The sequence below is a fragment of the Pteronotus mesoamericanus genome, unplaced genomic scaffold, assembly GCF_021234165.1.
Source record: "Pteronotus mesoamericanus isolate MK-2021 breed Mesoamerican mustached bat unplaced genomic scaffold, CSHL_Meso_final scaffold_705, whole genome shotgun sequence".
Classification (NCBI taxonomy): Eukaryota; Metazoa; Chordata; class Mammalia; order Chiroptera; family Mormoopidae; genus Pteronotus; species Pteronotus mesoamericanus.
Window position 1 is genome coordinate 7,196,161 of NW_026555326.1, and position 15,042 is coordinate 7,211,202.

The window sequence follows — 15,042 nt, forward strand, 5'->3', positions numbered from 1 at the left end:
GGCTCTGGCAATAAAATTAGCTTCTGTTATCACCTTACAGCGACCCCACTCCCCTGACTCTTAGCCCCCAAATCAGGGCTCCACAGCCACTCAGGCTTAGTCAGCTGCTGAGGAAGAAGCTGGTCGGAGTGCTTCCCCTCCACACTTCCTCTGGCCTTTCAGAATGGCCACACCTGGAGAAAAGGGCATGGGCGGGGATGCCCAGGCAGGAGGGGGCTCTGCCAGCCCTTTCCAGGACTTCTGCTCCCTCTCCATTACCCTGCTTCTCCCAGCTCCGGGCACCTGTATGGGAAAGGCTGTAGAAAGACAAAGAGAAGAAATGCAGCTCCATTAGGAGCTGCACAGCGATGAGGGTGGCGCCAAGAGTGTCTCTCCTTTGCATTTTCTCTAGCACTAATGACCTTAATTGTTAATAATAGCAGCAACAATCCTGGCACAGAACTCTCATGGTTTCTAGCATCTTTCTTTCCAAGTGCTTCTAGCACATGACCTCAGCATGCCACACATCACCCTTTCGGGGGCTGGAATGGTTCTCCCTGTTATGTGGGTAGAGAAACTGGGGGCCGAGGAAGTTTGTTGTTGATCTGGATCACACAGTGATACACTGACAGGGTCAGGGACCCACCACAGACCTGGAGTGGGGAGAACAGGGCTCCAGTTCTGGCTCAGGCTCAAACTAGTCTGGTACCCTTGGGCAACTCTAGGTTTCAGTTTTCTCACCCGCAAAAGAGGGAAATTGGGCCATTTCTCCAACTCTATCCATCTCAAATGCTCTGGCTCAATGAAATAAGCTGCCCTCTCCCCCTACTCAGACCAAAGCCTGGGGACTGATCTCCCCCATACCAAAGTCAGAAATCCCCTAGAAGTCTGGATGCCAGCTATACCTATTCTAGCATCCTAACAGATGTCCTATGAATACTCCCCACAAAGAAGGGTGTAGTACAGACAGCAAGGAAGAAACATTGAGAAATCATCCTAACAGACGACGAGCACCAGGAGAAGCAGGCAGGAAGCAGGCTGCTGCTGATACCAGATGCCTTCCCACTCAGATAGACTGGAGGTGGTCCAGTGGGGGGTTCGGGTAGGCGGGGAGGGGTAGACAGCCTCTCTCACCTGCCAGAGTATCTGATTCTCCATGATGCTCAGTGTTTTCGACCAGATGCAGCAGCACGGCCCTTCCTCCCAACCCATCTCCCCTCCCCCTCCTCTCCTCCATCAAATCTGTCCTCTCTCCTCATTCATATCCTGTTTGGCAAGCACCAACCCCAAGGATAATTTCCAGGTAAGCCCTGCCAAACTCTGGTCTCCACATTCCCACTAACACCCCTTCAGCTCCCAGTATCATGTGTCCCTGTGCCAGATGAGGCCTCAAGGATGTATCCCTGTTCTTGGCTGTCACTAGATAGGAGTAAGAAGAGGATGAATATTTTCTATTTCCTCCTTTCTTAGGTTCTTCCATCCTCAGCTCTCAAGTATGAAGCAGGGCATTCAGGGCACAGGAACAGTGGACTACAAATGGACAGTACTCTCCTCTCTACCCAGAGGCAGCAGCCCTGGCCAGCCACCAGAAAGGCTAATGCTGGAATCTCAACCAGAGTCTGGACAAAGGCTCAGCCAATGTCTATCTCCAGGGCCAAAAGTCTGGATTGAGAGGGAAGGCAGCCTGGCCTAACAGCTGGCAGCTAACCCAAATTTCTCCAAACCTAACCCGCAGTTCAGATGAAACCTTATCTCTCCATCCCCTAGTATTGACTGTGGTCCCTGATTTCTAATGTCTAATCATATTAATATAAGGTTGAACCATATTAAATTATCTTTTGTAGGTCAAAAGTACTTGCACATTGGTAATTTCATATGGCTGGACCTAGTAACTATTTGGGGATCATGTTCCCTAGAAGATAGTAAACACACTGAATACTTGGCTCTCTGTATCTCTAGCCAATCTTAGTTTCTGGCTTAGAACATTGCAGAGCTGTGGTCTTGGAAGGTGTTGAGTAGGTACTTTAAAAAAAAAAGTTTATTGATTTTAGAGAAAGGAAAGGGGTAGGGGAGGGAGAGAGAGAGAGAGAGAGAAACATCTATTGGTCACCTTCCCATACATACCCCAACTGGGGATCGAACCTGCAACCCAGTTATGTGCCCTGACTAGGTATCAAACCCTCAACCTGTTGGGTTACAAGAGGGTGCTCCCCAATCAACTGAGCCACATCGTCCAGGGCAAGTAGATACTTCTTAACTGAAATTCGACACAAGTGAGACAGGGAATCTTGGAACATGTCCTAACCTCGAATCTCAAAGATGGCTACCCAAAAGGCAGAAACTTTCGGGTCTCCTTGGTCATCCTGGCTAAAAAGATGGAACTTCACTACAGGCTGTTAGAGTATGCTAGAGTCTATGATAAGAAGGGTTTGGTTTGGGGCATTGAGAGTTTTGCCTTTTTGAAGAAAGGGAGAGTCTTGAATCAGAAATGCCTGTCTGTCCAAACTCCTCTTCATTTTACAGTGGGGGAGATGAAGGCCCAGAGATATCACCTGCCTCGGTCATGATCATACACCAGACCAGATCACCAGTTTTCTAACTCCCCGTCCCGTGCTCTTCTGGCAGGCCTGGTAGTAACAGGAGAACAAACTCCTCCCTGTCTGCCCCCTTCTGACTTCCTGACTCCCACATTTTCAGGCTCCCTAGCAAGACAGAAGGAGAATTGACTAAAGGATCAATAGCCCTCTCCTTCATGAAAAGAGCCTGAGTCACGCTAGGTCTGGCCCCAGGGTTTGCAGGGAGAGGAGGGTTGGGGGCGGGGGAGGGGAGAGAGGGAGAGAAAAGAGAGAGATGATCAGTACTGGATGGAAACCTGATCTCTCTCCGGAGCTAGGTTGGGGGTGTGGGGGGTTTCATGGAGATCTGAATCACTCACAGGACAGCTGGTATGCTGTCCCTGCTGGGAGCAGGGTGAGGTAGGGATGAGAGGCTGCCTCTTCTAGGCAGCTTTAGGCCTTTCTTAGCCCAGGCTTGCAAGTTTAGGGCAGGCACAGCAAGGTTCTCTCAGAATTACCCGATTACAGAATTCAGAAAGGATATCCCCAGGCTGTTGGTGGACACCTTCTCAAAAGGTAGGTGGGTGATTCTGGAAGCCCTCTCTCCCTAGGCTTCCTCATGAGGGGAATGCCTGCCCCTACCTGCTGCCCAGAGGCCCAGCTGGTCCACCATTGTGCCCAACTGCTTCCCAACTGAGGGTGAGAAGGAAGCCTCCCTGAGGGAAATCACACTGTCAGGAGATGCCTTGTGTGCGCTAGGTGGGGACTAAGGAGCTTAGTTGGCCAAGAGTTTGGAAGGTGAGTGAGAGGATTCCAGGAATATGGGAGTCCTCCTGGCATTGACTTCTCTCACAACTTAGTATTAGGAAAAGTTTCAAACCTGAAACATTGAAAAAACAGTATAATAAACAACTCAGACCCTTCACTTAGATTCACCAATTGTCAACATTTTCTATTCCCTCTCTTGATGCGTGCATGCGTGCACACACACATACACACATTTCTTTTGCTGAACCATTTGAAAATCACTTGCAGACACACTGCCCCTAATATTTCTGCATAATCTCTAAGAATGGCATTCTCCTACAAAACCATCATCGTTACCATTATCATACCTTAAAAAATTAACAACTACGCATCACCTAGTATCTATGTGAAGAATTTCCCAGCTGTCCCAGGATGTCTTTGCGCGCGGACGTGTGTGACCCAGGATCCAATTAAGGTTTATGCATTGCATTTGGCTATAATGTCTCTTTAGTTTCTTTAAATCTATCCTGGTTCCCACCTCCTCACCCTTCTCCTCAGAATATAATTTAGCATGTTTTTATGACATCCACTATTCTGAAGTCTCAGTCAGTTGTCATGTAGAATGGCTCATGTTTTAGGTTTGTCTTTTGTCTCCTCATAATTAGATCCAGGATGAACATTTTTGACAACATGGGTGATGTGATTGAAATTCTTCTTAGAGCATATCAAGAGGAACTAATGCCAGGTGGTCCCACTAATGCTGTCCAGTTACTTGGTAAAGGTGGAGAGTGCTGACTCTTCTGTCATAAAGACAGGTTTTTCCTTCTGTAAGAAGTAATCCATGAGGTGATACACTGAGACCAACCTTTCACCCAGTGGTTTTAGCATCCATTATAATAAGTATAGCCTGAATCAGCTATTATATTGGGGGCTGCAAACTGGTAAATTTAAAGTTCTGTCATTACTCCCACATTTCATTAGCTGGCATTTACTTAAGAGTTTTTCCTCCCTGTTCCATTTTAACTGTCAGAATGGACTCATGAAATCTTTTATTCAGTGTGTTACAATCTATTACTGTTATTCTTTTTGATGCTTAATGTGTCGCAAATTTATGCAGTGAGAGACAGCCCCTTTAAGCCAACGCCTATGTCCTTTTGTCGTGAGCTCTAGCTCTCTGGCATAGCATGACTCACTTGTAGTTTCCCAGTCCCAGACACGGAATCAGCCATTTCTCCAAGGAGCACTACTTTCTTTTAGTGGGAAATGGTGTTTAGAAATGAAAACCTAGGCAAGAGGTGTGTTCAGTGCTACAATGTGGCACTGCTTCCAGACTCTTCCAGTAAACTGACCTAGGAGAAACACCAAGGAAAACAGGGTTCTTCCTCACCTTTCCCCATTTCATATTTTTGTCTCTCTTCTTCCATAGTGAAACCCTGATTTCCAGTAATGTCAACACAGTTACTCATTTGATCTATTCCTACAAGAAACAAAAGTTTCCAATTTATGACACCAATACCACGACCAGTAACAGACCTAGAAGGAAAGTTCAAGAATTTTTTTTAGTTCTATTAATTCTTTGAATATATTGGGTTGGCCAAAAAGTTCATTTAGTTTTTTCCTTACGATAGCTCTAGTAGTGCTTAGTTGTCTTTAACTTTATTCAAAATACTCTTGTTAAATTGTATTGTCACAGCTGTCATATCAGTGTGCAAAAATAAACTTATCAAAATTGGTGATCTTTTTTTGTGTGGCCATTTTAATATTGAAGATGGAAGAAAATACCCAGCACTTTTGGCGTATTATAATTTATTATTTCAAGGAAGGTAAAAATGCGACTGAAACACACAAAAGATTTATGCAGTATTTGAAGGTGCTGTGACTGATCAAACGTGTCAAAAGTGGTTTGTGAAGTTTCTTCAATCTATCGACATTTTGGCCAAATAATTCTTTGCTGTGAGGCTGTCTTATGCATTGGAAGATGTTTAGCAGCAATCCTGGCTTCTACCCACTAGAATCCGATAGCGGGAGATAACCAACATACTCAAAAATATCCAGATTGATACAGTTATTGGTGAAAATGAAAAATGTGTCTTCTATGGAAAAAACTAAATGGATTTTTTGGCCTTCTCAATATTTAAGAATACAGAGTCAGGACATTAAAATAAAAAACTATTTGAATTAATTCTTTTCTTGTCGAGTGATCAAGTTGATATATAGTTAGGTTCATTGTCTCTGCCACGCTCGTCTTTAGGGTTTGCTTTTCTTCTTTCTTTTGGGTTTAATTTAATTAGTGATTATGTAAAATGTTTACCTGGTTCAAAAATCAAAACTGCCTGAAAAGGCATAATCAGTAAAGTTTTACTCCTATTCCTACCTCCTCTACCCTGTTTGCAACCACTTCCTGTAGGTGACCATTTAATTAATTTCTGGTTTACCCTACCTGTGTGCACACACACACACATCTGCAAAAAATACTATTTCTCCTGCTTCCTCACCACAGGTGGTATAGGACATGCGCTCTTTCACATCCTGCTTTTTCCATTTAATAACATATCCTAGAAATGATCTCATGAGTTCATAGGACTCTTCTTCATTGTTTTTGGCTTCATAGAATTCCATTATATGGATGTACTATTGTTCACTCAACTAGTCAATTAAGGATGGGAATTAGGTAGTTTCCAACGATTTCCTTTCCTATTATAAATATGCCTCTTTTTACAAATATTACAAAAAGAAAAAGAAAAAGAAAAGAAATCATCTTGTATGTATGTCTTTTTGTATTTGCATACGTGCATTTTTCTGGACAATTTCGTAGAAGTTGGACTGCTGGGTAAACGTATATGCGGTTTTGTTAGAAATTGCTAACTTCTTCTCCATAGAGGTTGTACTGGTTTGCACTCCTGGCATTGATTTCACAATCTAGGTGGATCTTGCTATGACGTACTCTGAGTTGACTTCCTTACCAATAACACACTACTCCAAGCCTCCTCTGCACTAGAGATCTGGCAAGAAGGCAAGAGTGAAGGTCTCTTGATTCCATTCCAGTTCATTTTCCCGAATTTCTTTACTTCACTTGGAAAACCAGAGAAGAGAGAAGTGATAAGGCTGAAGCCAGACAGGAACTAGAGTGAGGAGAGGCAAAAAAGAGCAGGGGACCCTTGCCCTGTGACACCTCTGTTCTCCCCTCCCTTTTCTCTCCTTTGGTCTCTCCACTAGCCCCCCAACACAAGCTGCCTCCAACAGCTCCTCCCCTGACCAGGGCTCTGGTTCTAACTAGATCCTCCCCAGTCTCACTCCTAATCCCACCTTCATGTGGGCTGAACACAGAAGTCTGGAGGCAGAAGTTCCTGTGATTTCTGTTTTAACATGCGCAGAGGAAGTAAGTCAGTGGAACAAGGATGGCTCATACAAGGAAAAGAGGAAAAAGGAGACAAAGAGAGATGCTGGGAGAGGAAGCAGAGTACAAAACATTCCACACAAGCCTCTTGGACTCCAGCCCCAGCGCCCGCTCTACTGCTATGACCTGTTCTACAGCAAGGGGAAAGGAGTGGGGAAAGGATGCCCTCCCAGTCTGAGGGGGACCAGGCGGTCTGCTTCCTCATGACCCAGAAGCCTTGCCTTTCTCATCCCTCTCTTCCTCTCACCTCTGCCCGCCAAACACCAAATGGGAATCACAGGGATCAATGCATGTCTGATCCCTGAGGATCAGGGAACTAAATGGGGTCCTGTCTAAGGGGTCGGAAGAATTCCTCCAGGGAAAGAAGTGAGGCCCAGGGAAAGATGCTCCTCTTCAAGGTCAAATCAAACCCATGGATCACCCTTAGCCAGACATCCTCCTTAATTAATGTCCTGGGGATCAAGAATGAACACCTTCCTTTCCTTCCTTCAAAGTTTGGTGGATCTAGAATGCCCTAGATGGACACAACTTACCCATGTCTTTGGGTGCTTGGAATAGAATAAAAGAGAAAAAGGCCTGTGGCGGTGACTGAGAGAGGCTAAATTCTCGAATAACAGGCAATTCCCTGTGGAATGTTTGAATTGCCAACCGGTGGCAGCTGGGTCAGTGCTGGGTTGGCCAGGCCTCTCTTTCTCTCAAGACCCTCCAGGCTGTGAGAGTGCGGCAAACTAAGGCTCCCCAATACCCTTGCTCAGGGACTTCTACGCCCCCTCCCTTCTTCCAGCACTTACAACTAGGGCAAACTCTTAACTGCTCTACTTCTGTCCCTCACTGGGCCCTCCCATTTTGACTTTCTTCTGATACCAACGACCACAGAAATCTGACAAGACTGACTCGGCCACCCCTCCCCACTATTACTGTGGAAGCATCAGCCTGGATGAGGTGGATCCCCAGGCTCCCCCCAACTGCCACTTCCACCTTCCAACAAACACCGACAAAGGGCTTTTTACGTCTTGGGCACTGTGCTAGGTGCGGGGAGTCCCGGAGGCTAAGGGAGCTGTGCTCCTTCGACTTGACCTTGAATTTAGCCTGGGAGGTGGACACTGGAAGGGGAAAAACTGAGGCTCCCTGATCAGCTCGGAGCAGCCGAGGCTCGCGGGGAGGGGCGGCGGCGCAGGCCGGGGCAGAGCGGGCGAGGGAGGGGCCCGCGGGCTCGCAGCGATCGGGTCCAGCCCCGTAGCCCCCTGACCCAGGGCGGGAGGCCGCGTAGCTGGCGCCTCAGTGCACGGTAAATAGAGAACCCTTCCCAAACCTACCAGAATCTATTCCTAGTCAGAGCACTGAAAATAGGAAAGTGGGCTGCAGGCAGGGTGGGACTATGCGCCAAGAAGGGCGTGGGGGGAGGGGGCAAGGAGCGGCGTACCTCGGCAAGATGGTGGCAGGCAGGATGGGGCTCCCGTGCAGGAGCAAAGAAATGGATTCCCCCACCCTCTTGCACAACAAGGACTCGATCCTATCTTGGGTCCCTTGCCTATTTAGAAGGGTCCTTTCAGATCAGAATACGGGAAGGGAGGGAAGAGCTTTGGGGTCAACCATCCCACACCTCCAAATGAAAATTGGTTCCACCGGCCCCATTTAAGCTCTCCTCCAAGTCATTCGCTTCCTTCTTTCCAGTTTCTAAGCTCTCCCGTTTACCACTCCTCCAACAAACTAGCTGGGGCAGATGGCAGGTGCTTCCTCTCCCCTGGGTTGACCTCTACAACTGTGTCGGCTTCAAGGTCCAGGACCCAACCACTTGTCACAGCCAACTCCCCAGGCCACCACCCGAGCCAGCGTGGGACCCTTGCTCACTAGCCTTTTGAGCCACCACCTCTTCCAGACCCTCCAGACCTCTGGGTCCCTCCCCAAGACCTGTCCCAGCCAAAGAACGCCCTGCCCTCTTCCCTTCTTCCAAATAAAGAGGGTCTGAAGCTGAGGGGGGTGGAGAGGCACCTTCACTTAGGAAGACCAGAAGAGGCAGCTTTGGGAGGGGCTCAACGAGGCAGGGAAGGGTCTTAAGAGCGGAGGATCCCCGCCCGAGGAGGTGGCGCTGTAGAATGGGATTTCACTTCCCCTCCCCCCTACCGCGTCAGTAGAGGGCCCGCGAATTTCTTCTCCTGACATCCCCCTTCCCCCCAGGCCAGCCGGCGCCGGTTACAAAGTTATTGTAAGTCCATCAAGAATGCCCAGGAGAGTTGCCTCAGGCTAGCAGAGTGCCCACTCGCTCCCAGGATGCGGCGGACCCCTCTGGCGTCCTCCACACCCCGCTGAGGAGAGCGAGTCCGTCAGTGAGATGGAGGAGTGCGTGAGCCGGGACTTGCTCAGGGAGGATGCCAGCCGGCCTCCTCCACCCCAAGAGCGAGACGAGAATGGGAGTGAGCATGTGTGAAAGTGGGGGGTGGGGGGCAGGAGAGACAATCCAGCCTTAATTTCTCCCTCTTCAGCCGCGAGACGCTCAGGGACACTCCTCCCACGGATGCCTGCGACCATCCCCAAGGGCTGAACACTCACCAGCCCCACTGTCACCAGCCTTGAAATTGCAAACTTTCCAACTTCACCCCTTCTCCTTTCTTTCCTTTGGGACCAGAGCTACATGGGGCGGTGCCATCAGAGACACTCACACAGTTGGTTCTTGATACTTCACACACGCTCAAACAACAGTGGCACAGGGAACTCTCAGCCTTTTCCACAGCTAATTATAGACATGAAAGTCTGAGGATGTTTTGCAAGTGGTAGAGAAAACTGCTGAGGTTTCTCTACAAAGCCAAAGAAATTCAAGTTGTGCACTCCCCTTCTTCACTGCCGACTTCTCCTACCTTCACCCTCCCATCCCCCAGTGAGCCCATCTCCCAGTCCCCTCAACAGCTCCTCCTTCTTGTTGAAGTTTTCTTATTCGGGGTTTGTTTTGTTTTCTTTTTTTCCATCTCTCTTTGGGGCTTTCGAGAAAGGGAACAGACGCGGAAAATATTTTTGCAAGTTTTCCATTCATCGTTTCATTCCCAAGCCAAGAGGGAGGGCAGGAGCGGATGGGGCAATGAAATGCTTGCTCCAAAAGCTCAATTTGGGTGTGAAAAAGACAGTTCCTCCATTTCCCTTCCCCCACGGCCCAGGAATGACAGAAACCAGGAAAAGAAAAACAAGTCACTTGTTTGATTATATGATTTCTCAGAACTGAGTCTAAGAAAGAAATACAGTATTTGACAAATCTGTGCACACCCCTCGCCAAATCCAGTACCAAGAAATATGCCAGGAAGAGAAAATTCCTGGACTTTTAGAATCCATTGAGAGGCAAGAAAGAAACAAAGTTTGCAAATCGCGAGTCAATTCATTCTCTCTGCAAGCCTACCTCTCTTTCTAGCAAAGATCCAGGCTTCTCCAAGCAGGAATCTCCCTCCGGGTTTCCATGGACAGAGTAAGGTGGGGACGACAACCCACTGGTCTCCCCAAAGTAGCAGCACGCGAGAGATGCTGGCTTTGCTCTCCTGCCTGTTTTTCCCCCCCCTCCAGTTACGGCCAGGGAGTGGGCCGGGTCTCCGCCCCCGGCCCTCCCAATGGGAAGGACCTCTCAGGTTCCGGGAAGAAAATAATGCAGGGGGTCTGGCGGGTGTCTCTGGTCTTGCTTTCCTCGGAAGGATGGTTCCCCAGGAAGTTCGTGCCTCCCCCCTCAATCCCCAGTTTTGGATGGTCTCAACAGCAGAGCTCTCTTAAGAAAATGCTTGTCATGGCAACGGCTCCAGCCAACTCGGACACACTCCAGCTCACCAGCTCTCCCCAGCAGTGCGGGAGGAGAAAGGGGTGGAGCGAGAGCTGGGAGGGGGTGGGGCTTGGCGCGAGGCCAGAGCAGCCCTCCTCCGTTAAGGTGGCCCCAGTGTGAGCTGCGGCTGCGTCCTAGTCGTCTTAAGGGGGAATGGGGGAAAGGAAGGGGAGGAATCCTTTCTCCTCTCGGGTTTCCTCCCCGCCCTTGCTCTCTCACAAATTGGAAGGAAAGTAAGGTGGGGGGTGGAGGAGGAGGGTGGATGTGGGTTGCAGTCTTCAACCGTTGCTGGGTGGAGGGAAAAAAGGAAGCTTCTGCAGGCGGTTGGCTTCCTGCAGCTCATACGGGCCTCTCAACCTCTTACTCAGACACAGGAACCAGAAACCAAGGTGTCTGTGGAAACTTATACCAGCTCTTCTCACCCTCTGAATAGGGGGCTCAATGGAGGAGAAGGAATCGCTTGGGATGCACATATGCGAAGCCACGTTGCTTGTACACATGCCGTAGAACACAGTCCTCGTCCAGATTTCACACACACAATCGTGCGTCACATTTTGCTCCCTCTTGCCTCTACATCCAAGAGGCATATTCACAGTATGTAATAACAGGTGCTTATTTTTGAGACCTACTATGCGTGGGCTATGGCATCAAAATCTTTGTGTGTATGGTTTCCTTTCTAATACTGATGGCAATCTTCAAAGGTGCTTATTATTCTCCTTATTTCAGAGCCGAGAAAACTGAGAATTAGTGACTGGCCGAAGGTTACACAACTGGATGAGTTAGAATGCAAGACCAAGTCAGATGGATTCCAAGGCTTCCTGTATTCTTCTGCACTTATCATACTCCAGCACACATTTTCATTTTAATTTGTAGAGTTAGGCATCATGAGCACTTATATACAGCCTATAAACAGTTAATCACACCCCCACAGCCACACACCTATGGGCATTGTACAACAATGCCACCCACAGACTTTGCCTAGAATCTTATGGCTTTCCAATACAAACATGCACCATAACTGGTTCACACACCATGTCTTCATTGACTGAGCTGTTCCCACACCTACCTCAGCATACATACTCACTCATATACATATGTTTATGGAAGGCAGGTTGAAACTGCAAACTGCTGTGAAGAAGGTGACTCACCACAACTTCAGGAGTTTGAAAAGAGCACGCGTTGATCCTCCCATCCTAACCCAATTTTCACACCACTAGGGTCTTCCTTTGCTCCTGGGAGTCCCTGCCCCAGGTCAAAGAATCACAAATCACATGCATATTGAGAAAAAGAATTGTGGATTAGACCCCGCCCATAGGTTTCCCTCTACCCACTAGCATCCTTCTCAATTTCCTAACATTTGGGTCCTTTCTTTCCTCTCTTTACTTTCCAGTCCTGCTATTTCTCAACAATGCATTCACATCCTATTTCTGAGCTAGAGAAAGTTAAAAGTAAAGGAACTTTTGCCCTGACTCGTGGTTCAGTGGGCTGGGTGTTATCCTACAAGCCAAAAGGTCTCCAGGTAGTTTTGGATCAAGCACATGGTCTGGGTTGTGAACCAGGTCCCCCGTAGGGGAGGGCATGCAAGAGGCAACCAAATGATGTTTCTCTCCCTCTCTTTCTCCCTCCCTTCCCCCTCTCTAAAAATAAATAAATAAATAAAATCTTTCTTAAAAAGTGAAGGACATTTTTTAAAAATAGTGTTCCCTGAAGTAGGGTAGATTTTCCTGACTGGACTTAAATATTTAAAAAAAAAATTCTTATTTTTAAATTACAGCTGAGATACAATATTATTTAGTTTCAGGTGTACACTCCAGTGAGTATACATTTATATAATTTACAAAGTGATCACCCCAGTAAATCCATCTGATACCATACATAGTTATTACAACATTATTGACTGTATTTCCTGTGCTGTACTTTATTTCCTAAGCTGTACCATCACTGTTCTGTAACTACCAATTTGTACTTCAAAATCTCATCACCTTTTCATCCATCCCCCAAAACAGTCTCCCATCTGGAAATCTGCAAAACGTTCTCTGTACCTATGAGTCTGTTTCTGGTTTGCTTGTTTGTATGTTCTGTTTTTTAGATTTACATGTAAGTAAAATCATATGTCATTTGTTTTTCTCTGTCTGACTTATTTCACTCAGCACAATACCCCCTAAGTCCATCCATGTTGTTGCAGATGGCAAGATTTCATTCTTTTTTTTAAGGCTGTCATTATTCACCATATATATTCACCACTTCTTCTTTACTCATTTATCTATTGATGGACACCTAGGTAGCTTCCATATCTTGGCTGTTATAGATAATGCTGAAATGAACATATGGATGTATTGGGTTGGCCAAAAAGTTCATTTGTTTTTTTTTTTCTGTAGCTGGCTCTAGTAGCACTCAGTTGTCTTTAACTTCACTTGAAGCAATTTTGTTAGATCGTATTGTGACAGCTGTCATATCGGCATGCATTTTAAAAAAACATGAAAATTGGTGAATTTTTGTGAAGCCATTTTAATATTGAAGATGGAAGAAAAATATGCAACATTTTTGGTGTATTATGCTTTATTATGTCAATAAAGGTAAAAATGTGACTGAAACTCAAATAATGATTTGTGCAGTGTATGGAGAAGGTGCTGTGACTGATCAAACATGTCAAAGTGATTTGCAAAGTTTTGCGCTGGAGATTTCTTGCTGGACAATGCTCCACTGTCGAGTAGTCCAGTTGAAGTTGATAGGAATCAAATTGAGACATCAATTGAGAAAAATCATTATACCACATGGGAGATAGCTGACATACTCAAAATATCAAAGTCAATGAAGTTATTGGTGAATATGAAAAATTTGTCTTTTACGGAAAACTAAACAGATTTTTGGCCAACACAATATATGTCTTTTTGATTTAATGTTTTGGGTTTCTTCAGAAAAAGACCCAGAAATGGAATTGCTAGGTCCTTCTTTGTCTCCTGTTATAGCCATCGTTTTAGAATCCTTTTAGGTCTGGCATAAGTGTTGCTACCCCAGCTTTGTGTGTGTTTGTTTCCATTTTCATGAAATATCTTTTCTATACCTTTACTTTCAGCCTGTGTATCTTTCTGTCTGAAGCAAGTCTCTTGTAGACAGCATGTGTATGTGTTTGGTTTTCCATTCAGCCACCATATGTCTTTTGATTAGATTATTTAAACTATTTACATTTAAAATAATTGTTGATAGACATATGCTTCTTGCCATTTTATTCATATTTTAATCTTTTTTCTTTTTTTTAAGATTTTATTTATTTTTGTTTAGAGAGAGGGGAAAGGAGGGAGAAAGAGACGGAGAGAAACATCAATGTGTGGTTGCCTCTCGTGTGCCACCCACTGGGGACATGGCCTGCAATCCAGGCATGTGCCCTGACTCTTTGGTTCACAGGCTGGCACTCAATCCACTGAGCCACACCAGCCAAGGCTCTTTTTTTCCTCCTTAAAGAAGTCCTTTAACATATCATGTAATACTGGTTTGGTGGTAATGAGCTCCTTAGCATTTTCTTGTCTGGAATGCTCTTTATATGTCCTTTGATTCTAAAGGATAGCCTTGATGAATAGAGTAATCCTGGTTATTGGTCCATGCTTTTTATCACTTTGAATATTTTGTGCCAATTCCTCCAGTTGAGAAATCAGCTGACAGTCTTGTGGGAGCTTCCTTGTAGGTAATTTTTTTTTTTTTTTTTTTTTACTTTTTAATGAATTTATTGGGGTAGGACTGGTTAACAAAATCATACAGCTTGCAGGTGCACAATTCCACAACACACCATCTATGCACTGTATAGTATGTTCACCACCCCAAGTCAAGTCTCTATCCATCACCATTTATGCCCTCTACCTTCCTTCAATGTCCTCAACCTCCCCACTGTCCACCCCCTGACAATCACCACACTGTTGTCTGTGTCCATGAGTTTTTTCCTCTTTTTTGCTAAATTCCTTCCCCCACCCAGCTCCCCTTACCCCCTCCCCGAGACACCTGCAAGCTTGTTCTCTATCTAAATCTGTTTCTATTTTGCATGTTAGTTCATTTTGTTTATTAGATTCCACATGAGTAAAATCATATGGTACTTGTCTTTCCCTGACTGGTTTATTTCACTTTACACAATGCTCTCCAGGTCTACCCATGCTGTCACAGAGGGTAAGATTTCCTCCTTTTTCAGGGCCAAATAGTATTCCATTGAGTAAATAAATAAAAATGTATAAATAAAAATAAAAAAATGTATAAATAAAAAGCTTTTTAAAAATTACATTTTATTGATTATGCTATTAGAGTTGTCCCAATCTTTCTCTCTTTGCTCCCCTCCACCTAGCTTCCCCCAAACTCTATCAGGCAATCCCCACACTGTTGTTCATGTCCCTGGGTCATGCACAAAAGTTCTTTGGCTACTTCATTTCCTCCACTGGACTTGACATCCCCATAGTTATTTTGTAATTACCTATGTGGACTTCTTTGTCTTTAAGTATATTTTATTGATTACGCTATTACAGTTATCTCATTTTTTCTCTCCTTTATTTCCCTTTGCCGTGTACCTCCCCACCAGCATTCCCCTTCCC

The 15,042-nt window shown here is 45.8% G+C and overlaps 1 protein-coding gene across 2 annotated transcripts in view; it reads right to left on the bottom strand.

Annotated features, from left to right (window-relative positions):
- Positions 1-10,455, bottom strand: part of ATP2B4 (ATPase plasma membrane Ca2+ transporting 4) — a 97,002-nt gene extending 86,547 nt beyond the window's left edge. For both annotated transcript variants that reach the window (XM_054563193.1, XM_054563194.1), the window contains exon 1: positions 10,064-10,455. The gene's annotated coding sequence lies outside the window, so the exon portion shown is untranslated. The remainder of the gene's footprint in view (positions 1-10,063) is intronic.
- Positions 10,456-15,042: the final 4,587 nt, after the last annotated feature.